This window comes from Hyaena hyaena, unplaced genomic scaffold (assembly GCF_003009895.1).
Source record: "Hyaena hyaena isolate Hyena2069 unplaced genomic scaffold, ASM300989v1 scaffold_90, whole genome shotgun sequence".
Lineage (NCBI taxonomy): Eukaryota > Metazoa > Chordata > Mammalia > Carnivora > Hyaenidae > Hyaena > Hyaena hyaena.
The window spans coordinates 2,264,051-2,289,230 of record NW_024080722.1 but is presented as its reverse complement, the minus strand read 5'-3'; positions in this window follow the sequence as shown (position 1 = coordinate 2,289,230).

The window sequence follows — 25,180 nt, the reverse complement described above, 5'->3', positions numbered from 1 at the left end:
CGTGAGCAGGGGAGGGTCAGAGAGAGAGGGAGTCACAGACTGAAACAGGCTCCAGGCTCTGAGCTGGCAGTCAGCACAGAGCCCGACGCGGGGCTCGAACCCACGAACCGCGAGACCATGACCTAAGCGAATGCCGGACGCTTAACCGACTAAGCCACCCAGGCGCCCCATAAATAAACGTTTAAAAACATGTAGGTCTGACCTAATCCCTTATTTTGCAGAAGCAGCTCTTCCTTGTGCCTGGGTATGCCTCCTGCACGTTGGTTATAGATCCACCGGGGAAATGAGGGTGGATATACTTATACCCCTTCTACAGCATCTTGTGAAGGGCCTGACAAGGTCCTGAATATCCAAAGCCTTGCAAACTGCAGTGCATATCTGTGAGGGAGCATGGTGTTGGGCAAACCCCAGGCCCGCCATTTTATAGCTATGTGAATGAATCTCTCTGGACCAGTTTCTCCATCTGTAAAACGGGAACAATAATGGTGCCTATCTCATGGTCTTACTGTGGGGCTGAAGTGAAATAACGGCTAATTGCTTGAAATGTAGGGAGAGCTCCGCAAATGCTTATTTTCAGTGTCCTCTTCTCCATCATCAGCATCACTATCTCCACGTAAACGGATTTTCTTTTTGAGAAAATTGCCCTTGCTCCCCTTATCGTTCCCCTAGGACACAAGCCCGGAGAGGTGTGGCCTCAGAAAGTGGAAGAAGCTCTCTGGGACTACGGTGGGACATTCAGTCTGTGAATGAGGTGGACACACAATAAACCTAGTTGAGAGATGATGACAGAGACCCTCGTGATATTCTTTGGGCGGCTGTCACCAGCCCATGAGGGAATGTCTAGCTTCTGGACTTCTCAGCTAGTGAGTGCCCTGATATTGTGTTGGCTTTAAAGTCTCCTCCACCCTCAGAACACCCAGCCCCTGCCCCCAACACTCCCACTAACCCTGGTAAGTGGTCCACAAAAGAGAAGTATCTTGCCTGAGGCCCCCCGCAGGTAAGAGGAGAGCTCCAAAATCCTGCTTCCCATGCCTGTGCTTTTCCTCTACGCCTCACAGGCTGTGTTCTCCAAGCAGCCTTTACCTTCTTCAGTCTCAGAGAAGCCAGGGATCACTTGTATGGCCATTTGTTCTTCTTCCAAACCCAAAGCACGCAAACTATTCCATGTAAATGTGCCTTGGCGAGAGAAACAGTCCAATTACTGATCTAATGAGCCAGTGTTCGTCTCATCTCCCCCATAAAGGCTCGTGTGGCCCTAGCGCTCCTGGAGCCCCGCTCGATGACGGCACAGGGATAGGGACGGAGCCCTGGTCGGCAGTTCTAACCCACTTACTGAGCAGGCTGGAAAACGAAGTGACTGATACCATGTAATTAGGCCTTAATTATTTATCATTTTTGGTTAATTACTGCCACTTGCAAGTTAACAGGTTGTAAAACTCTTGGGCTGTGTTTATTAAATGTGAGCCGATCATTAGCAAGGAAGCGTCATCCTCCTGCGTTAATGGAATATCCGTAAAAATCCATGACCTCTGGCAATGCAGGACTTGAGGCCCCTTGGGGGACAGTTACATGGATTTATAGCTAATTGCGTATTTTTGGAATCAGGAGTCCCACATTTGGGGGGGAGAAGACTTGAATGAAAGATCGCAATGCCTCTACAGGCTGTCCTGTCATTCTTCGGGGCACAGGGGATGAACAAGGAGGGGCGGGGGCAGGCGAGCAGAAGAAGAAAGATTAGTGTCATAAAGGACAATTCCTTCTCTCCTCAGGGTCACAGCTTCTAAACGCCTGCCATTAGAAAACCATTCTTTGGAGTCTAATGTTATCCAAACTATGCAGATGTCCCTCAGAAAGTAAATATCCCTGGGAGAAGTTCTTTATAATTAAATGGAAAATGTGACTTTGCAGTAATAGCCCACCTGAAAAAAGACCTGGAAGTGATTCCTTCAACGTGAATCCATGGACCAACCAAATGAGCGTCAGGCCATAGTAACCTAAGTCTAAGAACTAGAACAAAGGAGGTGAAGCCACAGGCGTTTCTCAACGAGTTACAGGCACCCATTCTGGAGACCCCACTTTGAAAGGAGCATTGAAAGGCCAGAGTGAGCTCTTGACAAGTAAATTGGATAATGAGAGGGAAGAACCTATTTCACAGGAAGATCTCTTGAAAGAACTGAGAATGTTTAGCCTGGAAAGGCGTAGGCTGGCTAGATAGCTTGACAGTTGTCTTCAAATACCTTAAAACCTTCCATGTGGATTGGAAACAAATTTATTCTATGCGTCCCCAGAAGGTAGGTCTAATGGATAAAAGCTACTAAGAGGCAAGCTTCAGTTTTAAAATGTTTTTAAAAGGGGGGAGTAGCTCACCAGTGGAATTGCTTGACTCAAGAGTAGTGAGTTCACCTTCTTAGAGGTATGTAAGCAGGACCTTGATGATCACCTTAAAAATACCGTGGAGAGGAATCTTTTCACGAGATGGATGGCTGAGTGAAAGAATTTTAAATGTTTAAAGTTCTATGAATTTGAAGTCATTAATACTTTAATATCAATTATCTGGTTCTATGTTTTTCCCTGGCACTAGGAACTGGGGGCAGTAAGAGACCCTGGGAATGTGGAGAATGGGGAACATTGAAAGATGAAAATATATAGATTATACTAGTGTCGATGGCTAAGTCCAATGCAATTTTGGACAGGTTGTTTTTAGTAGGAGGAAATGAAGTTAGTATATTTTGTTGACTGGTGAGAGTCCGAAGTGAGATTTTATTGGTGAGGGGAGAGAGAAGCAGCTTCAGCCCCTACATTTTGTTCTCACTCACTCTAGACCTTATGTTCTCATCCTGGGCCTTAGTTTCCCCATCTGTCCACAGAGGGCTACGCTTGGTAGTTTTTCAAGACCTTTCTCTATCTACCAGGAAAGGGTTCTCGGTTCTAACGTAGCCCTGTGCACCCAGTCCCTCCACCAGACTCATCTGCTCGTATCTCTTGGCTTAGGAAGCATAGAAAATGAGGTCTCTCTCTCTCTAAGCTGCCTCTCCAAGATGCCATAAGGAATAATGAGGCCATTTGTCGCTCAGTGTTGAATGTTCAATCACCATCGAGAGGTACTTGTACGCAGACATTTCAGGTATATAATATAATATTATAGGCATAGAAAGGCATAAAAAGATTTGTAATTAAGATAAAGAATCAATCAACCCACCTTTCTTTTTTATAAGCTCAGCCCAAACAAGTGACAAGTGGCTGCGTTCAAGGTCATAGAGTGTAGATTCATGGATTTATATGTTTAACTGAAATATAGCGCTTGATAGGAATGAAAAAGGCACTGCCGTCAGTCACGGATTTGGCCAATGGGTAGGGAGCTGACACTAAATAGGGCAGAGTGAGCCACAGAGCATAGGACAGGTATGGACTCTCTCTTAAAAGATCTTCCAGTCTAGTAGGAAAGTTTGGAATTTTGCAAAAAATGCTCCTATATACTGACAAAAGCTGGCTTCTTAGTTTTAGAACTGTACTGCCTAATACAGTGTCTGGTGCACAGTAGGTATTCACTAATCATTGGATGAATAAATCCTTGAACAAACGTTTTTTGGGTCTATGAAGAACAGTGCAGAGGTCAGAGGAAGAAGAAATTCCTGCAAAACTCAGAGATTTGTGGAGAAGGTCAGCTGGTGGAGGTTTGAAGGAAGAAAAGATGGAGATAGAGCATTCCAGATGGTTGTTTCAGCAAGGTCATGTTATAGAGGCAGGAAAGTGTGGGTCAAATGCACACAACTCATTCCAGTTGTCCCATCCTCTCTTCTCTTGCCTGTCTTCCTGGGCTAAGCCAACTCATCGTTGAAGTCTCTGCTCTCAGTTTCCCCAATGCCAATCCCCAGTCTATCCACCATGCCTGCCCTTAGACAAGAAGCGCTGGTATAATCATGGCACTGACCTTGGCAGAAGCATGCACTGACTCCCCACTATCAGCTCAGTAAGGTTCAAGCCTCCAAGTCAGCCACCTAACCCTCTGTGACCTGGCCACAGCACTTCTGAATGAATTAGCACTGCTCTGTTCCACTCCAGTCCCTGCCTTCCACAATGGATACTCCTCTGTTCCTTCCGTGTCTCAGCTTATGCTCTTCTTTATATACAAAAAACCTCCTCTTAGAATCTTCAGGTCTAAATTTTATCCACACCTCAAGGTTTCAGTTTAGTGCCACCTCTTCCTGAAACTTTGCCCTGAACTCCTGTGGAAGTCGTCTGTGGACTCCGGTACCTGCACCTGCCTGTCTCAGAGCTCGTGTTTCTCTTTCCGTGCAGTTGGATGGGCACATGCTTTGCCTCTCTCTCGAAGCAAAATTGCCTTGAAGACACTTTCCTGGAACTTAGCTGAGAACTAGAGCCAGAATAGGCATACAGTGTGAATGTGGATGATCTCCCACATTCTGCCAGAATCTGCCAGATTCTCTGAGATCCCTCAGGGGCTCTGCATGGGCCACTCCAACCTCTATGAACCAGGGCTAACTGACACCAAGGCAGAGACACCTGAAAGCAGGGCCGGTTTCAGTCCCACTGTGGGGGTGAGATGAAGACAGAGTGATAGGTGACACCTGGGGCTGAGACTTCTCACGGCAAGATCCAAAATGATCTCAGGGATCTAACTGCTGAAGTTCTCGGAACTGCTCTGTTTCCTTCCTGGATTATTTGGTTTGGTTTTGCTAATTCTTATATCTATCATCATATCGGTATACTGGGGCAAAGCATAGCAAAGTACCACAAACTGGGTGGCTTAAGTGACAGAAGTGTATTGTGTCACAGTTCAAGACTCTGGAAGTCTTAGATCAAGGAGTCAATATGACTGGTTCTCTCTGAGGGCTGCGAAGGGAGCCTCTGTTCTAGGCTTCTCTCCTTGGCTTGTAAATGGCCATCTTCTTCCTGTGTCTCTTAACATTGTGTTCTCTCTATGAGTGTCCGTCAGTATGTCCAAATGTCCCCTTTTGATAAGGACACTGGTCATAATTGGATTAGGGATCTACTAGACCTGAGTGTGATCTCATCTTAACTAATAGCATCTGCAATGATCCTATTTCCAAATAAGGCCACATTCTGATGTACTGACATACTGGGTGTTAAGGATTCATTCAACGTGTGATTTTTTTTTGTTTGTTTGTTTGTTTTTTGAGCAAGGGTTACAGTCCAACCCACAACAGTCTTTCTAGCTTTTGAAGACTAGTTGTTTTGGTATTATTCCAAAACTCTGTCTTTTGTTCTCTTCAAATATTCAGAATTGGATTGTTTATAACCAAAGAACCTTGATAGATAAAGTGAGTGAGTGAATGGATGGGTGAGTTAGGAAAGGAAGGAAGGAAGAAAGGAGGGAAGGAGGGAAGATGATGATAGATAGATAATAGATAAAAAGAATAGATGGCTGGGTGGTTGAATGAGTTAGTGAGTAAATATGGTCACAGCCTGACTTCTCTTCATACGCATCCTCAATTTTCTTCATATCCCCTCTTTAAGTTGGAGTCATCAGCACCATGGGTGAGGGCTGGGCAAGTGAAAGGTACACCTGCTCATCACCCCCCTGGATTGTAAATTGTCAACCTGGGGATATGTCATTAGAACCAGGAACGAGGAAGATGAGACACTGTTTCCTTTGCTAAGCCTGTACCGCTTTCGGGAACGAGACAGGAAGAACATCAATTACTTAGGAGAAAAGTCACATTTTCTTGAGCCGGGAAACATGAAGGGGGGTGCGGGCAGGGGGATGAATGCGGATGTGAGCTTTTCATGATATCTACTGGGAAAAAGAAGGCTGCCCATCAGCTAATTTTAACAAATGCCACCGAGCAGTGACAGTTTCCCCAGAGGCCGATGTCTGTTCTCTCTTCCTAGCATATTAATTGGAAACTGAAGTTGTTGTTGGAGGAAATTAGAGTTTCCACCTCCACCACTTTGCCCCTGGAATACAGAACCCCAGATAATTGGGGGGAGGGGGCAAAGGAGACAACCTCAACCCCTCCCCATCCTTTACAGAGGGACCGTCAGGCATCCCATCCAAGGGTAATCTGTGTCCCCCATGGTACACAGGGGGACCCCATCGTGGTGACACGCTGAAAACCTGTTCCACACCCCCACTCACAGGCACTCACTCTACAAACCATTGTCACTCTGCTGCAGAAACCACTGTCACTCCATAGAGGCAGAAATAGGACACATTTGCTTGACAGTAAGTCTTGTCACAAATGCCTTTGTCACCAAGATAGGTACTTGTTTTCTTTCTCTCTTTCGTCGTTTTTTTCCTTCTACTGCTACAACCTGTTTTCCTGTTCTTTGCTCAGATCCTGATGACACGTGTCACCTGCACACTCTGTATAAGGAATTTGGTTAGGAACTTAAGCAAGGTTTGCCAATCGATGCACACTTGCGAATCTCCTTCCTATTAAACAGGGGGGGACCTGGGCAGTAACACACCTTCCTGACGACTCGATCTGAAATATCCTTACAGGTACTTTCATGGCACACTCCTCATTCCTGATATACCACTGTCTGAAGTTACCTGGATTATTTGTTTGCCTATCCGTTGTCCCTATGGTTAGAAGAAGGAAAATTCCACGAAGGCAGGGACCATGCCTGACTCCTTCCCTGTGGAACATTCAGCACCTACAGCCTGGTACAGAGCATGTACTTGTTATAGAAAGAGATGGCAGTGGGCTCTGAAGATTGAAAAAACTCTCCCTAAAGAGGTGGAATTTATTTGATCTGGGCTTTGAGGGTTGGCAGGGTTAAAATAAGCATTCAGAGCAGAAGACAGGACAGGAGCAAAGGTGTGGAGGTGAGAACTTTCAGAAAGCATACATGGGGGCTCCACAATATGTACGTGGATATTCTTTAAAATACGGAGTTACAGCTTGGTAACAAGCAACCTTTAATGGCTTAGCATAGGTCAGAGTGTGAAATTGGCTCACTTGAACTATATCTGGTAGTTTGGCAGGGAACGTGCATTAGAACACAATTCAAAACAGCTGGATTCCAATCCTAACTTGGCCAGACAAAGCCTATAGCAAGATAGGGAAATATCTGGAAGGACCACAACATTGTTCACACAGACTAAGCCAACCACCTCTGAAGGTTGTTTGTGTGGCCTTTCTCACCCCTATTCCAAGAAATGCCCAATTAACCAACAGCAGCCAGAGTAGCATTTTTTGGTAGCGTTTTTTTTTTTTTTTGAGCTTTTTTGTTTGTTTGTTGTTTTGATTTTTTTAAAGCCGAATCTGATTGTTTTCCAATCCCTCCAAGGGCACTCCATCATCCCTGAGCAAAATCCCAAATCCCTTCCTGGCCTGCAAGACCCTGCACAGTTTGGCCTCTGCCACATTGACCTTGCTATTCTTAGAGCGTGTCAAGCACATACGCACCTCAGGACCTTTGAACTTACTGTTCGTGCAGACCGGAAAGCTTTCCACCAGGTATGTTCATGCCTTATTCTTTGTCTTCAATCAGTTCTTTGTTTAAAAGTTACCGCTTTAGAGAGGCAATCCTTTTCATTCTATATAAGATAGCACCCTCTAGCATAAAGTTCCATCATGCTTTGTAGTTTCCATTTGATTGTATGTCTGATACTATGTAGTCATGTGTTTACCTGTTTATAGTCTAACTCCCTCGCTGAAAGATCTGCTCCATGGGGATCATTCTGTTTGGTTTGCTTCTGTTAATAACAGTTCCCAGCACAAAGTGGGTACTCAACAAATACGTGTTGAATTAATGAATAAAGCCAAATTCCTTTACGATGTAATGTTAGAATAAACGTATGCCCTCATTTTGTGATATTTCACAGCTAATTGATGTCTGGGCTAGAATAAGAATATAGGTTCCCTGCTTCCCAATTGAGTCTTCTTTCTTTGCCCCAAGTGAGCTTGTACACCTCTTTCCTTCATCTATTAAATGGGCATAATATCTCTACCCAGCCTTCCTTGAGAAGCTAGATTAATGTGGATAATGAGAAAGTTTCTTCTTTTTAATTTTTAAATTTTTTCTTAAATAGTTCATTGTCAAGTTGGTTTCCATATAACACCCAGTGCTCATCCCAAGTGCCCTCCCCCATGAACTACACGGATGCAAGGGGTTGTGTGAGAATTTAAAGAGGCAATGGTAGGGGAGTTGTAATGATTAGCTAGAAGGGTGAGTGCGTTCAACTTCTCAGGGCAAATGAGTGACACCTGCACTGACCATGCAATGGCCCTTGCGTGTCACCATCCGATGCATCCCAAGCTGCCAGGACTATGCTGTAACTATCAAGGAGGCTCCAACTAGGACACTGATTGTGGGAACCAGAATAAATCCAATTTGAATGAGACATAGAGCACATTTTGGGAAACATCTCAAGAATAGTTTTCAAGTGGGATGGTGACCAGCTGCTCTCCTTCTCTGCACAAGAAGGGGGAACCACCGTGGGATTTAGGGACAAGGTGTAGGATGGACGATGATGATCACGTTTACAGGAGGCAGAGAAGGAAGAGAGAGGGACACGACACGGCCATGGCAGAAGCCCCTTCCCACCCCACCCCACCCCAGTTACCTTTCACAGAACAAACCTGGCCACGGTGTCCTAGTGCTTACAACCCTTCAGTGGCTCCTCACTACCCTTGGTATAAATTCCAAACTAATGAGTTTGACATCAGAGCCCCTCCATGAACTGATTCTCCAGCCTCCTGTTTTGCAATGTCTTGATTCACCCTCTACCACCCAATATCACAGATCTCCTTGGATCTTACACACACGTCCCTCACTGTTTTCTTCTTTGGCTTCTTAGAGAAACATTCACCTCCCCTGAACCTGAACAATTGCTTCCTATCCTTAAAGACTCAGCTCTGCCTTTACTTCTCAGCAAGACTTCCCTGTAAATACATACTCCCACACGCAAAGAATACATGTGCTCCACAGTGTCTCATGCACAATCCATAATTGTCATAAATTTTGCACTAGGTTTTAATGATCTGTCTTTCATACAGCTCTCCTTCTCTGGGTTATAGGGCAGAAAGTGGATATCTTCAGCATTTGCACTTCCTCTGATGGCCCCAGAACAGAAAATGGTCTGGGCATGCTAAATGTGTATCAGCACTCCAATACTCATTTCTTATTTCAGTAACGCCTAAAAAGCTTTTGATTGTTATTAGGTAGAACAAGCTTTTTCACAGTCAGTGGGGCTTGGGGTGCCTTTGGGATCCCCATTCCCTGACCAGAAGCTGTTCATTTCACCAGGCCTCAGGGTCAAGGGCAGCCTCAGGGTCATTAGATCAAACCATGATTCAGAAACCTGGCACTTCAAGGTCTGGTCTCTTGTTCCCAAACCTTCTCATGTGGCCACACATATTCTGTGAGAACTGATGCCCACAGTGGGTCCAGCCAGGTGGGCAGCACATGAAGCATGAATGCCACAACGCGAGGCACCGGATGCCAGGACAAAGTAGAGGCCCTTATTCTGTGTGTCCGGACATTGTGACAGGGGCTCCTGGAGACTACCAGCAGGCAACGGGAAATGGAAGGGCTGTGCGTGAGAGGGCACAGTCATAGCACTTATGCTGAAATTCAGGGGAAATGAAATCAGGGTATAGAAAAATTATCTAAAATCTATGCCTGACCTCTAAGAAGACCCGGATGACGGGAATAAAAACCGCAGAGGCAGACTGGCACATAAACTGCTCTAGGAACCAGGGCTGTGCTCCAGACCTCTGTTCAAGAACATGATGTTGGCTTTTACGAGGTGCAGACTCCTCGCTCTGAGCTAGAAAGGAACCCACTCGCCATTTTCCATGCCCTCCCTGAGAAGCTGCCAGGTACATGCTAGCCCTTCACTCATTCAGGCTCTGTGGTGGCCATCACCAGAATGTATTATAATGGCGCCATTAATCTTCTTTCTTACTGGATGTGAACTCCCTCAAGCAGGGACCTCCCATATTTGTTTTGATAGGATAGCACTAAAACCATCCATTCATCATTTTAAGCATCTTGCATTTACAGGTAGTGGTGCTCAATTCTAAGAATGCCAGGAAAAACAAAGTATGATAGCTAGCCTCAGGAATCTTACAATCTAATGGGAGAGAAAACATAAACAGAAAGTGTAATACCATCTAGTTAAGTGTTACGATAAAGAAAAGTATCTGGGGCTGTAGGAACGTAGAGAAGGAGCCACTGACCCAGGATTTAGACTCAGCAGAAGGCTTTTAGAGGATTTGTCAGATACAAAAATAGAGGACTTGGCCAGAAGAATGGGGACGTGGGAGGGGAGATGGGAACAAATTTCAGGATTGGGCAATGTCAGGCTGGCTCACAGGCAAGAAAATATGGGAGCAGAGAGCAGTCCGGGTGGATTGAGGGGAGTTCATGTATTTGCTTTTTGTTTTATGTTTGTTAAATTTTTTAACATTTATTTATCTTTGAGAGACAGAGACAGAGCATGCACAGGGGAGGGGCAGAGAGAGAAGGAGACACAGAATCCAAAGCAGGCTCCAGGCTCTGAGCTGTCATCATAGAGCCCGATGCTGGGCTCGAACCCACGAACCGTGAGATTATGACCTGAGCCGAAGTCAGACACTCAACCGACAGCCACCCAGGTGCCCTGGAGCTAGAGTATTTGTAACCAGAGAGGTGGAGAGATAAGAAATTTTAATTTTACTTTATATACAATTGAAAGATGCCAATTTTTTTTTTTGCAGGGGAATGCATGTATAGACTAGATATTTACTGATCCCATGGTATGTGTTCAATTTGTATTTAGTGAATATAAGAATGAATAAATGGACAAATACATGTATAAAAGTGAGAATCCAGGAATACTTTTTTCCTAATAAAACATGGTTGAGGGGCGCCTGGGTGACTCAGTTGGTTAAGCATCTGACTTCAGCTCAGGTCATGATCTCATCATTTGTGGGTTTGACCTGGCATTGGGCTCTGTGCTGACAGCTCAGAGCCTGGAGCCTGCTTTGGGTTCTGTGTCTCCTTCTCTCTCTGCCCTTCCCTGACTCATGCTCTGTCTCCCTCTGTCTCTCAAAAATAAATAAACATAAAACATTCTTTTAGAAAACCCATGGTTGGTGTTATTATTTACTTGCTGGGACAGGAAGGCAAAGAGAGGACGGACAGTGCAGCTTTCGCCTCTAGAAGGTGAACGTGACCGGGCCATCCTCCAGGGATAGCTTAGCCACTGCTCAGGGTAAAGGCCAGAGGGTAAGTTAAAAGGCCTCGTGTACCACCTTACCAGACAACAACCAATTAAGTATAGAACACACAAAGAAGGCGAAAAATAAGATAGTAAGTTCCCTGCAGGATAGTTTAGTTTGGGTCTACCGAAAAACTAAAGAGGATTTGGTGATCCGTATTGAATTATTCAATGAAAAGTAGACAAGTCTTGAGTGGGTCCCAAACCTTGGAGATGGTGACCCCAAGGAAAGCCTATATTCCTTGAGAACCAGCCCTTGGAGAAGTCCCGGGGTGGCATATACCCTACAGAACCGATCCCAAAACTATCAGGGGATGCCTTTCAGCTGAAACATTTCCAGAGTCCCTCAGTTAGTTAAGGTTCCACAACAGGCACCATGGAGGAGACAGACAAATGAGGTAGGAGCGACCCTGTACAGCGAACTCACAGTCCCATAACGAGAGACTCTGAGGGAACACGATTGTTCAACCCCGTGTTGCCTAGAATAAGAAGAAAAATACTAACAGGAAATTACTTTCCATTAGAGGAAATAAGGATGTTTTAGAGTGAGGGCATGAAATCGTCCCAAGTCTTTCATGTAGGACATCGATAGACTGAAACGGCAAGGTCAAGGCAGGGCGTCCTAGTGGAGGAAATCAGATTTGCAAAGGCATGTGGCTGAGACCATGAAGGGCACGTGTTGGTGGAGGAGGGAGTGTGACTTGACTGTAAGGTGGGGATGACAGTGGAAGGCGGGGAGGCCAGTGAGGCTGGAAGGAAATGTGCAGCCGGGCAGGAAGGTTCTCACAGCTCACACTTGGGGGCTCAGGGTTTACTCTCTGGATGGTGGTGGACCCGCCAGACATGCTGGGATGCGAGGCTGCTGGGACCGGAGGGTGGGCGTGAAAACGGCCCCTCGTCTTCCCCTCTGGCAGCGGGATATGCTTGATTCTGAGAAAGGAGGTGTCTGGACCGTTTGCTTCCAGTGCTATTACCAGGGGAGAGCCGAGGCTGGAAGGGGGGGCAGGGAGTGCATTCTGCTCCCTGTTCTTCATCCTTGCAGCCATGGGGCCCCATGGATTCTCGCTTCATTACGTTGGGGCTGAAGCACCAAATGAACCATTGTCTCCTAATGGGTCCGGCTGCATCTGGAGGCAGCCCATCAAGCAAATTAACGAGCGGTGTTATCAAGAGCTTCTGGCCCTGTCGCCTCACACATTTGGACAAGAGCAGATCTGCTGCAGGGGTGGCCATGAACTCCGGAGGCCAGAGTGAAGGCAGAGGTAGCAAGAGAACAAAAGGCCCCGAGGGAGACAGCCTTCAGAGTTTATGACGTGGCGAGTTTCCTGCAAAATGAGAAGAAAGGGAAGGAGAAGCAAACATGTGATGTGCTTCCGTCCTTCAGTCCCCATCTGGGAGAGACCACACACATTGCAGGGGGAACCATGAAGTCTTTATTGGACCAGGGTGGCCTGAAGGTCCAGCTGGGAACAGTTTCCCCCAGAATGGGACGCCAGGCCAGGTGCTGTGTTTCATCCTCACTTCTCTGACTCACTTCCTTCCCCAAAGACTCAAGGGAGAACACACACAGTACATGACAAATGACCTCTTTCTCCAAGAATAACCAAGAGTTTGGCCACCATTGCCTCTATGCAGATTGTTTCTTAGAGGCCTCAAGATGGGATAAAAATTCAGGAAGGCAAAGTAGCCCATCCTTTAAAGGAATGAACAGCCAATCCTGCTAACATCCCACTCAGTTTCAATATTAGTTGAAGTTGGCTTTACTTTTGAGCACCTGTAATATGCCAGGGACCAAGTTAGATGTCATCACATGCCTTTCCTCACGTGGATAGATGAAACAGATATAATGAAGGCTTAGTCAAGCACAAAGAAATCAGAAACAGATCTCAAGATCTCAAGGAATCCCAAGCTGAGCCTGAGTCGAATAAACAAATTGTCCAAATTGTTCAAATAAAATTCAATTCTAGGGTGTATGGCTAGAAAAAAGTCATAACATAGGCTGAGGATGATTTGACCTGCTAATAGACCTCACGACAGTATCGGAGTCTGTTGCCATCTTTTATTTCAATACAGAACATGGGCCTATTTCTAATGACAGAATATAAAACTCTCGACTTTGTATTGTACGGACGCAACGAGCTGGGGATTTAACTGGGACAAGGGAAGGTCAAAGGGTGACGACATTTTCCAACCTGTGAAGAGACATTTTTCCAGCCACAGGGTACAGAGGAAGCAGTGAAAACCAATTGCTTCTAACTTTTGAGTGCCTCCCTTAAAACTCTCTGACCTAGCACTGTGGGTCAACTTTGTGCCCCCTTGTGCCTGAGATCCAGATCAGAGTTCTTTATTCATGGAAGTGAAGTGAGCCTGGGGGGAGGGGTCCTTGAAATTCCTCTAATGGAGATCCTTTACTTTGTTTAGGAATAATCTGAGGATCTTATGAGGTCCGTGGGTAGCTCAGTTGGTTAAGCGTCCCAACTCTTGATTTCAGCTCAGGTTATGATCTCAGGGTTCCTGAGTTTGAGCTCTACATCAGGCTCTGCGCTGAGAGTGTGGAGGCTGCTTGGGATTCTCTCTCTCTCTCTCTCTCTCTCTCTCTCTGCCCCTCCCTCTCTCTTCCAACTCCTCCCCCCTTTTTCTGTTGGTGAGTTTGAGCCAGGAGTCAGGCTCTGTGCTGAGGGTGCGGATCCTGCTAGGGTTTCTCTCTCTCTGTCCCTTTCCACTCTAAATAAATAAATAAATAAATAAATAAATAAATAAACACTTTAAAAGAAAAAGAAAAGAATAATCTGAGGATCTTAGAAACCGCATCTGCTCAGGACTCAGCTTCGGAAGAGTCAGAAGGGCGAAGTGGTAGCCCTATCACCTACGACCCCTGACTCTCAGGGTCTTGCTCTTCCCGGTGCAGGGTGCCCCCCAGACCCAGCCACGCAGCTCTGCTCCCTGGGTGCATTCAGCGTGCTTTCTCTCCTATCGCTTACCAGCCTCTCTAAGCAAGCCAGCTCTCAAAGTGCAATTGGCTCCTAGAAATCAAGCCAGGGAATAACCTGACTATTTCTTGCCGAGAAGTAATAATTATGGCCCTGGAAGGATGCAATCTGCATACATTATTGCAAGTTATGCCAACAGAATGTCAACATTTGTGTCAGGAGGGATCTCGAGCAGCAATTACTCCAGGTCCCGGCCTGGCATTCGGAGGCAGGCTTGACGGTGCTAATTCCAGGGGAGGCGAGCCGACGGGTGGTGGGTGGCGGGTTACTCGGAGGGGAGACAGATGGAGAACGGCAGTCTTGAAGGTCAGTGTGCAGTGGGGATAGAAATGAACTGGAGCTGGATGTGTCACAGGAAGCCTGGTGATGGACTTGTTCTCTGCCGAGATGGCAGACAGCCTCCTCTCGGCACATCCGCTTTTTTTTTTTTTTTTTTTTTGGCTCTGGGCTTTCCTCCTGTGTCAAGGGTCCACTTCCCTTTGGACACTGAAGGCTTTCATTTCTCCTCTGTCAGGGGCAAGGATGAAGTGATTCATTCCATCCATTCACCCATTCGGGCCTTCATTTATTTACGGAGCACCTACACCCTGCTGTCACTGTGTCCAGGGCTGGAGATTTGGAAAGGAAATAGCTTTCACTTTTGCTCATAGTTAAGTGGGGAGACAGACTCATAAACGGATCATTACACATATGCCAAGTATTAGAGCAGATCACCTTACAAAATGTTCTGAGAGGGTTGTGAAAATCAGGCATTTGAGGCCAGGGAGGAAGAGGGCATACATTGCATGAAGGCTTTAGAATTCCAGCAGCAATTTAAAGGATGAATGAGTAGAAATTTACCAATGGCAGATTTCTTAGGAGGAAGGGAGGTGGAGATTAGTTCACACGGCAAATAAAAATGGAAACTCTACCGCTTGTAATAACCAACAAGAACTAAATGTGAGGGTAGACTGTGGGGTATAAAAAATATAGAAACGTGTATCTAGGGACTTAACTTAATGAAAAGGAAGTTGTAAGTTGTGCTCTTACACACGTGGGAGAGGTAACTAGCATCTGCTGAGTAACTTCTAAGCATTGGATATTTTACAGGCAATATCTTTTTTAATGTTTACTTATTTTGAGAGGGAGAGAGGAAGGGAGGGAGGGAGGGAGAGAGAGACAGAGAGAGAAGGAGAGAGAGCACGCGCACAAGCAGAACAGAGGCAGAGAGAGAAAGAGAGAGAGAGAGAGGGTAAGAGAGAATCCCTAATAGGCTCTGCACTGTCAGCGCAGAGCCCTACATGGGGCTTCAACTGAACCATGAGATTACAACACGATCCAGAATCAAGAGTTGAATGCAACAGAACCACCCAAACATCCTTTTGATTTTTAATGTGTATTCATTCTGTGTGTGAGACAGAGAGCAGGGAAGGGGCAGAGAGAGAGGGAGAGACAGAATCTACAGGCAATATCTTCATAGCTACACAATCTTATCTTAAGTCACTTTACAGTTGGAGAAACAATCTGGAAGAAACAAGGGAAAAAGACGCCCCTTGAGAGCAAGTCCTGGGGATCCCCAGACTCACCCTCTCCTCACTATCTGGCAGAGCCGCCTAGCTGAGCCATCTAAACACCGAGGCTTTGTTTATTTTCATTTGCCAAAGAAATTACTGCATCAGATCAAAGTTTTTTCACTTTCCTCCTTTAGTGCCAATGAACTACAGGGAAGCTCCTGCTCGGGGCCTGGGGAGGGTCCACAATTAGATGCCTCTTTCAAGCCTCGTGTTTCATCTATAGTTAAAAATCCTTGAGAACCTTGCAGCCTTCCCTAGACTGTATCTTTATTCAAACATACACATGCCAAATTGCATATACGTTAAATTACTTAATAGTTTTCCTTCCAAAGCGCCAAGTAAAACGAATGTTTCAGGAAATGGTGGCCCGGATCCATAAAAGGGGAGGAAACGGGACCAGCAAGACCATTTCATCTGGTGCTCAAGCTCCCCGAAGCCTCAATTTTTGGCTGGTGTGTAGAGGTATAAGGTGGCGGCACATCCCAAGAGGATCCGGGGAGGAAGTCCACCAACCCCAGAACTCCCTGAATCTGAAGATGGGAGACTAGAATGACTTCAAGGGTAAGGGCCTTAAAAACACAAAGCCTCCCAGAAGCCCGGGCAAAAGGAGCTGGTTCTGTGGTTCAATGCGCGCACGCCCTGGGGCGCCATGTGGATTCCAGCTGGGAGCTTATCTTCCTCCTAGAAGTGTATCTTCCTGCCAGAAGTGTGTGGCTCCAAATGATCTTAAAAGTTCTTTTCGGAAATTTGACTCCCCATCATTGGGAAGGTTTTTGAAGATCCCCAAGCTGGTATAATTATACTTCTGGGAGAATGGTGACACTTCAACTCACTGAGATTAAGAGGCATGAAAAGGGAGATGAGAAAAGGCATAGTTACACCCCTGACCATGTGACGCTAGTCCCTGGAGTTTCTACTTCTCCCCTGCAAAGGAAAGGACTCAGACCACATGATCTTGAAAGCTCTCTGGCAGCTAAAGAAATAGATGGTCGAGCATTAAATCTACCAACTGAGCTGTGATTCCATGATGGAAAAGAGAATTTGTATGGGAGGTGGGGTCATTTAGGGAACTGAAATACTTTCTTTTTTTTTTTTTTTTTTTTACAAATAGTTTATTGTCAAATTAGTTTCCACATAACACCAGTGCTCATCCCCACAAGTGTCCTCCTCCATGCCCATCCCCCCCTCCCCCCCACATCCATCAGTCCTCAGTTTTTGTCAGCATTCAAGAGTCTCTCATGGTTTGCCTCTCTCCCTTTCCCCCACCATTTCCGCCCTTCTTCTCCCCCTTGTTCCTCCGTCAAGTTCCTCCTAATCCTCCTATACGTGCACACATATGGTATTTGTCCTTCTCTGCCTGACTTACTTCGCTCAGCATAACACCCTCAAGGTCCATCCATGTTGCTACACATGGCCAGATTTCATTCTTTCTCATTGCCATGTAGTATTCCATCGTATAAACCACATCTTCTTGATCCATTCGTCTGTTGATGGACACTTAGGCTCTTTCCATGTTTTAGCTATTGTGGAGAGTGCTGCTATGAACACTGGGGTACATATGCCTCTATGCCTCAGCATTTCTGTATCCCTTGGGTAAATTCCTAGCAGTGCTATTGCTGGGTCATAGGGGAGTTCTATTGTTATTTTCCTGAGGAACCTCCACACTGTTTTCCAGAGGGGCTGTACCAGTTTACATTCCCACCAACAGTGTAGGAGGGTGCCCGTTTCTCCACATCCTCGCTGGGAACTGAAATACTTTCCCGTGGGTGGCTTGTCATGTCATTTTATCTACCACTGGAGTCACCACTCAGAGTTTGCCCCGGGCTCTGCCACACCTGTCACAGATCCCAGGTCATGCAAAGTTTAAGGGAGGGAATGAAGGAAGGAGGCTTAATTAATGACCCGTCAGCACCAGGTGAGGAGAAGAGCCTTCTGCCTGTGACATCTTCACATAGGACAGGCTCCTGCAGCCTCTGAACCAGCAGGTGGGTGTCTGTGGTGCAGCACATCTACTATCTTGGCTGACACATCTTGATTATTTTTGTCCCCTGGACTTGAGTACTTTTCTCCCCAGGATGTATGTCTAATTCCTTCAAAGGGAACAGCAAGTAGTAGGAAAGGCTTTATCATGATCAGTCACTGACTCAAGTGGGGTCAGGATGTTGACTTAGAAAATTACTGTTTCCCTAGAGTCTGAATAAATCCAGTACCAGACCCAGGTCTTCAGGTTTAGAGAATTTAATTTAGAGCACTTGATTTGTCCGTTGTGGACATGTGGACTCTATAAAGTATTGTTTGGATGGGATTTACAACAGGTTTCTTCCCCACTAACATGTTTTAAAAAAAACACTATGGTTGCTAGAAGATTCCCTGGATCTTTAAAGCGTCCATTTCCCCTTCAGACAGATCAGGCAGTGCACACGGCAAGAGATGGAAAGAAAATGGTGCCACGAAGGGAGAAAAGTAGGGAGGGGCAGCTTCACCAGCTGCCTCTAAGATTGAGCAGACCTTTGGTTCCAGAGGTGGTTAGCTATGGTGATCCACGTGTTTTCTTGGAATTACAGCCGGCACCACTGGGCAGAGAAATGAGACGTCCAGGATAAATTCAAGCTCCTTGTTGATGTCTTTCTTTTTTAATTTGGTAGAGCATCAATGTGAGAGTTAGGGGACATGGGTGTAGATTGCAGGTAAAAAGTCTTATTGTCCTTAGGTAAGGAGAGGATTGAGGATGTTCCAGAGAAACAAGTTTGAATGACCAAGAAGGACGAGCATGAGAAAGGAGCGAGCTGGCTTTCCCTGTTAAGGTCCAGATAGGGTAGATCTTGGGCTTTCCAGGCCAAATGGTCTATGCTGCATCTACTCAAATGTGTCATTGTCGTGTGATGGCAGCTATCAGCTGTGCATCAATGAACAGATGTATCTGTGTTGCAGTAAAACTATAGCTAAAAACAAAACAAAACCAAATAGATTTAAAAAAACCACACAGGTGGCATCCAGATTTGGCTCATGGACTATAGTTTGTGGATCCCTTATCTAAAGAGTGTGATGATTCCAAATTTCCCTCCTACCATAACAGGCTATTCTATCATGTCTAGACCATCACACTATCTACTATAGAATTCTCTGGAAGCGATTCTCCAGACAAGCAGCAGCAGGAATTTAAGGCGGTTAATAATCAAAACCATTCACTGAGCATTTATTATGTGCAAGGCACTTCACACATACTGTTTCTGACATTTGCCACCGAATGAGTGAGAAATGTATAATTACTGGGGCAGCTGGGTGGCTCAGTCAGTTGAGCATCTCAGAATCGTGATCTCAGTTTGGGTTATGATCTCGAGGTCGTGAGTTCAAGTCCCCGGTTGGGCTCTGTGCTGGGCATGGAGCCCACTTTAAAAAGAGAAGGGAAGGAGAAGGAGAAGGGGAGAAAGAGAGAAGAGTGGAAGGGGAGAAGGGGAAGAGAAGAAAAGAGAGGAAAGGAGAGGAGAGGAAAGGAGAGGAGAGGGATGGAGAGGAGGAGGAGATGGGAAAGGGAAGGGAAGAGGAAGGGAGGGGAAGAGATGGAGAGGAGGGGAGGAGAGGAGAGGAGATGGAGAGGAGGAGAGGAGACGTTTATAATTACCATTACTCATTGAATTCTGTGTGCCCCAAGCTCCCAATAAACAAGAAGCCCCCAGCCTACCTCTACGTTAAGAGTGGCCATAGGGCCTGCTTTATCTAATCAGGTGTGAGCACATGGGATGGATGTCATTCCCGGAAGGAAAATCTTTATCAAAATGACCAACTCTGCATGGCCAGCTGACATGAAGTCACATCTTCAGATGGAAATGGTCTGGAGCGCTGAGCCAGAGAGAAAGGGCTCTGCACTGGAGGGTCATACAGTGGACTTTGAATGAGAGGCAAGTTCATTTTTGTTGTATTAAGCCATTAAGTTGTAGGTATTTTCTGTTGTTACTGCATACAACTTAGCCTGGCCTCACTGATGGGAAAACAGACTTAGAAGGAAGTGAGTAATTCACCAAGGATATACAGCGAATTAAGTGGTACATGTAGGATTAAACCCCAATCCTTCTGACTCCAAAGTCTGGTTTCTTCTCCACTGTGATGTTTAAAATGTAAAGAAATTTGTATTTTTTCAGAGAAAAAGAGTCATGGTAATCTTTTGCAAAATGTGATTTACTTTTCCTTTGAAGTAGAATCCTCAATCCTTCCCATGGTCTCTTGGGCCCTATGTCTCTGCGCCTCGCACACCTTTCCATCGTCCCTCATCCTGGCCCACTCAGATCTTCTCTTAATGCTCCAGCACCCTGGCCTCATTTCAGTTCTTGAACTTTCCAGACCTTTCTTCTTAGGGACTGATATACAGTTCGCAAGTCTGGGGTGGTTTTACGGCCGGTCTGCCTGGTTCCTCTTATTCTTTAGGGTCAGCCTGAATATTCCTTCCCTAGAGACTTCTCTAACCACACTCAATAGCCCCCCCACCCCCTCAACTCCACTGTTCTTTGTTACCTCCTTCATTCCTTCTTACTCCTTACTCCAACCTGGATTGGTGTACGTGTTTGGCTGCTGGCTTATTGTCTATCTCTTCCAGGAGGGACAGAACAATAGGCCCTTGATAACTCTTGATTTACTGACTGAGTGCAGGTCAGCGTCAAGCATAATATTTATTTCAGATATAGATACGTGGAAAGATAATGGATTCAGAGTTTCAGCTTTGCCATTTGCTGGCTATGCGACTCTGAGTAAGTAGGTTTATTTCAACCGTTAAAGATCTGCTGGTGATAGAGTGAAGATGGCTTCTCTGACAAGTTAGAAGGTATGGTAGACTGGCCTCTACCCCTGGAATCAGGTAACAAGGTGCTACTTAGAAAAACTCAAGCATGGGTCAGGGGGAGGGCACCGGGGTGGCTCAGTCAGTTAAGCTTCCAACTTCGGCTCAGGTCATGATCTCCCAGTTCGTGGGTGTGAGCCCCGCGTCGGGCTCTGTGCTGACAGCTCAGAGCCTGGAGCCTGCTTCCCATTCTGTGTTTCCCTCTCTCTCTTTCCCTTCCCTGCTTTTGCTCTCTCTCTGTCCCTCAAAAACAATAAATAAATAATAAAAAGAGAAGAAAAATCCAACATGTTGATATAGCCAGTGTTACTCTGAGGGGAATAAATAAAGTATTGCTTATGTGATAAATAAGGTCAGATCTGTATTCATTCAATATCTATTAAAGGCATCACTAACCATGTATTGATTTTTTAAAAGACCATACTAATTGAATAAAAGGTTACACCAAAGGAAGCAGCAAGGCACGGTGCCAAGAAATCCAGGTGGCCAAGCACTGTCTGCCGCTTGTGAGAGATATGACCGGGGAAAAGATGTAAGGCCTCTCTGCATCCGGGGGTGTGTGTATGGGTGTGTGTTTGAACACGGACATGCATGAGTGTCTCATCTACTAAACAGAGTTAACATCTGTCCTTGCAGAGTTGTAAAAACTAAGTAGCGATGAAAGAACCAGGTAGTTGGTGAAATTCTTGAGGGAGGCCGTACGATGTGATGGATGGCTCATGGGTTTTGCAATTCCACATACTTTAGGTGGTAGAGTCAGCTACACCACTCACTAGCTGCATGACACCGATTATTTAACTTCGCTGAGCCTCATTTTTCTTATCTGTAAAATGGGGATGATAGACACGATTTCATCCGGCTCTCATAAGAGTTAAAGATGATGGATGTAAGATACCTGAGCAACAGGACACTTGTAAGACACTCATTATATAAGAGCAGCTAGGGATGTCTGGGTGGCTCAGTTGGTTAAGCGCCAGACTTCAGCTCAGGTCGTGATCTCTTGGGTCATGAGTTCGAGCCCCGTGTCATCTCTGTGCCGACAGCTCAGAGCCTGGAGCTTGCTTTGGATTCTGTGTCTCCCTCTCTCTCTGCCCCTCCCCTGCTTGCACTCTGTCTCTCTCTGTCTCTCAAAAATGAATAAGCTTACAAGGGCAGCTATATAACTCAGCTGTGCTTGGTCAGGCTGTGGTTTTGTTGGTATCTGGAAGGAGCCTACCTTCGAGGTTCTGTGGAGGCTTGGCTGATGCTCACCTTGACCAGCAGTACTTCACCCCGCATCTGAAGTGGTCCAGTGTGAAGTGGATGTGTGCTACCTCCCAGCCTCCGCTCCAGGCCTCCAGGTAAGTGGCCGCACAGCCGTGTGGGAGTGGGACAGTTCTTCCCATGGGGGCCTGGGAACATGCTCTCCATTCCTTCTGCCCAAGAGGTATTACGTAAATAGGAAACTTTAATTACTATAATTCGCTCCGCCTCTGGCTCCTTAACAAGAGCATTACACCTGACTCTCTGAGGCAACGGACTCTGAATCTGGCCATCTGAGGCCTTGGAGGAAAAGAAAAAAAACGGGAAATGATGGAGTGAATTGCGTTGATGGGAGTGTGGCCAAGTTGGCAGGGAAGCAACCTATCTCCCTCTAGCTGGGGTCAGCCCTGCAGGCTAGAAAGTCAGAGCCCACACTCAGTCACTAATAATTCTTCAGGACCAGGGACACCTGCTAATAGATGCGACATCTGGATGTGGCAGTGAGAATTTTACGCAGCAGGTGATGCCCAGAATCAAGCAGTTAAAGGCTTTGGATTCAGACTTGCTCGCGATTTGGGTACAAGCTCTGCTGCTTACTAGCTGTGCGTCCTTGGGCACATGCCGTCACCTCTCTGTCTTTCCACTGCATGGAAGTGATATGAAGGCTCAGTGAGAAAATGGATTGGAAGTGGCAAGCACCACTAGTATCTGGAAATGATGCTGGGCATTACTTTATTTAATCTCACTGCAGCCTTCTGAGTGAGGACTGTCATCTCACTGTACAGACTGAAAACCGGCTCAGAGAAGGTGCTAAATTCCCTGGCCGTGGGTTGGGCAAGGTTCCAATCTGCACAGTAGAGGCCTGGTACCCCTCCCGGTTGTGGGGCTGGAAGGGACTCAGCTCAGAGCAGTGACCCCCCACAGGAACATCAATAGCAATGTCTGTTACAGGCACCATACCTACATGCACCATTTAATTCCCCCAACTGCATTCTGAGAACCTGAAGATTAGAGAGCCTAGGTCAGTGCCTATCAAACTTCAACATGCAAATAGATCACCGGGGAATCTTCTTAAAATACAGGAGGTCTGTCTGGCCAGAATCTGAGGTTCCAAATCTCTACTAAACCTCCAGGTGATGCGGATTTTCTTGGTGTGAGGACCACACTTTGAGTAACAGTGGCTTATGTGCCTCACCCAAACTTGCCCAGTTACCAAGGAGCAGAGACAAGGTTTGCACCCACGTGTCTCTGACTCCAAGGTCTGTGTTGTGTTCTCTACCCTAATCGTTGTGACAACTTTTACAGAGGAAGTGGCCCTGGAGATGGACCTTAGAAGATTGCCTGAGAAGATAGCCCAACCACCAGAGATTGCTTTAATGGATAGACAGAGGCTCATTTTTAGTGAAAAGCATCCATTTATTTTCTAATCATGTGCTCAGTTTCTTAAAGCTATTGATTTATATAAGTAGGTGAACTCTCCCTTGCTTTCTTCACACATTGGCTTAGCAAATCCTTTTAGTCCTGGAAAACCTTAAGAAATTGCAAACTCTGAGTCAACCAAAGTGAAAATAAGGTTTTCAGTCTTCCTGCCATGCTGGGTCCCCTGTCCTAGTTCAGGACTGTGGGTGAGGCTAAGATGTCCAACCTAAAAAGTGGCATTCGATACCACATAAATTCAGGGGATGCCCTTCTTAGTCAGAAATGAAAGTGAACTTCACACACAGAGCGAGCTTCAGTGAGCCTTGAGTTCCTACGATTTCATAACCAGCAGACCTGCTGTGTCAGAACTGAGCTAGTCTTAAAACAAGAGATAGTTAAACCAAGAAGAGGCTTTAAAAATATGCCATCTGTAGGAGGTATATGGTAAGCCCTAGAGCAAACACTAAGAAAATAAGAAAAGAAATATAGAGTGGAAAAATACTTTAAAAATTAAAATGTTAACACTAGATAATATTCACTTGGTACAAAACAAAGCCATAAAAGAGGCACAGAGGAATGTATATGAGGCTATCAGAAGTGGATTTAGCCTCGCAGGCTTCTAGTTGAGTCTGATCTCCCCATGACCAGGCTGAGAACACTATCTTGTTTTAATTTTTTAAGGGACATGTTAGTGTAGACCCAAGCCCTAGTGTAGGGCAGCAAACATTATACCTAATAGTAAAGCTTTATAAGAATTATCCTCAAACTTAGGTGCACTCCTGACATTAACCTGAAGGATATTAGCCAGTACAATCATCTGAGAAAGATACATGAGTCCAATGTTGGAAAGAAGGAGACCAAATAAAAACAGAGAGGCAAGGTGGCCTAGTGGTCAAAAGAATGGATGACAAAGCCACACTTGGGTTTCCATCTTGGTTCTCCCTCTTCCTGTCTGAGAATCCCCGGACACATTTCTTAACCCCTACATCATAATAGCTCCACCTATAAAATTAAGATTTGGATGATGCTGATAATATGACTCACCCACAGGATTAAGTGCACAAATTCCATGAGCTAATCTATCCAATGCTTAAAACATGGAAGTTCTAATACAGACACATATTTCCATCACAGAAAAATGCGAGTTCTGCATAAGTGTTTGCAGTTAACCCAGTCAAGATGATTATCCTCAGGGTTCCCATGCAAAATCCAAGAGATTCAACACCCCAGTCGCTAGAACTAATCACATGGGAGCCAGGCAAGGTCTCCTGATACAACATCACCCTAAGAGGACTGATCATGCTTCTTTCTGTTTGCAATAATGAGTGCAAATACTTAACAGAAAGGACAAAAGAAGAAAATCGGACCGTCCCGTGCTGGGAGAATTGGATTCTGAGTAATCAGAGAATGAGTTAAACTCTGAGGTGAGGACAGAGCAAGAGCGATGTTCCAAAGCTCAGCCCTCTGTGTTTACTCAGTAGAGACAGAAATGGAGGGCCAGAGGGTCATGGACATGACCTTCCGAGGCTATTTAGAGGCAAGCAAAATTCACAAGGTCTGTGAGTACATCAGTGACTGGAGACTGTCCTCAGGGTCCCCAGTGTAGGAATCACAGTAAGAAATGCGTATCTTACCTCTCACTGGTCTGTCCCCCTTACCTCCCCCTGTCCGTCCTGCCCACACTCAGTGTCCTCCTTACCCTGTTTTGTTTCCTTAGAAGGGAGTACCTTTTCCCCTTCGCCACCTAACAAAATCCTCTTTATCTTTCCCGAGCTGTCTCCATGGCCTCTCCTTTGCAAACCTTTCCTGGGCTTTTTCATGCAGAGTCCAAAACACCTTGCCTTGTTCTTTGTCCGGATTATATCCGTCGTTGGCTGAAAGAGGAATTAGAGACTGAAAAACCTGAACAGGCATTTCTATTCACCAGCTAATTGCTCGATTTACTCCC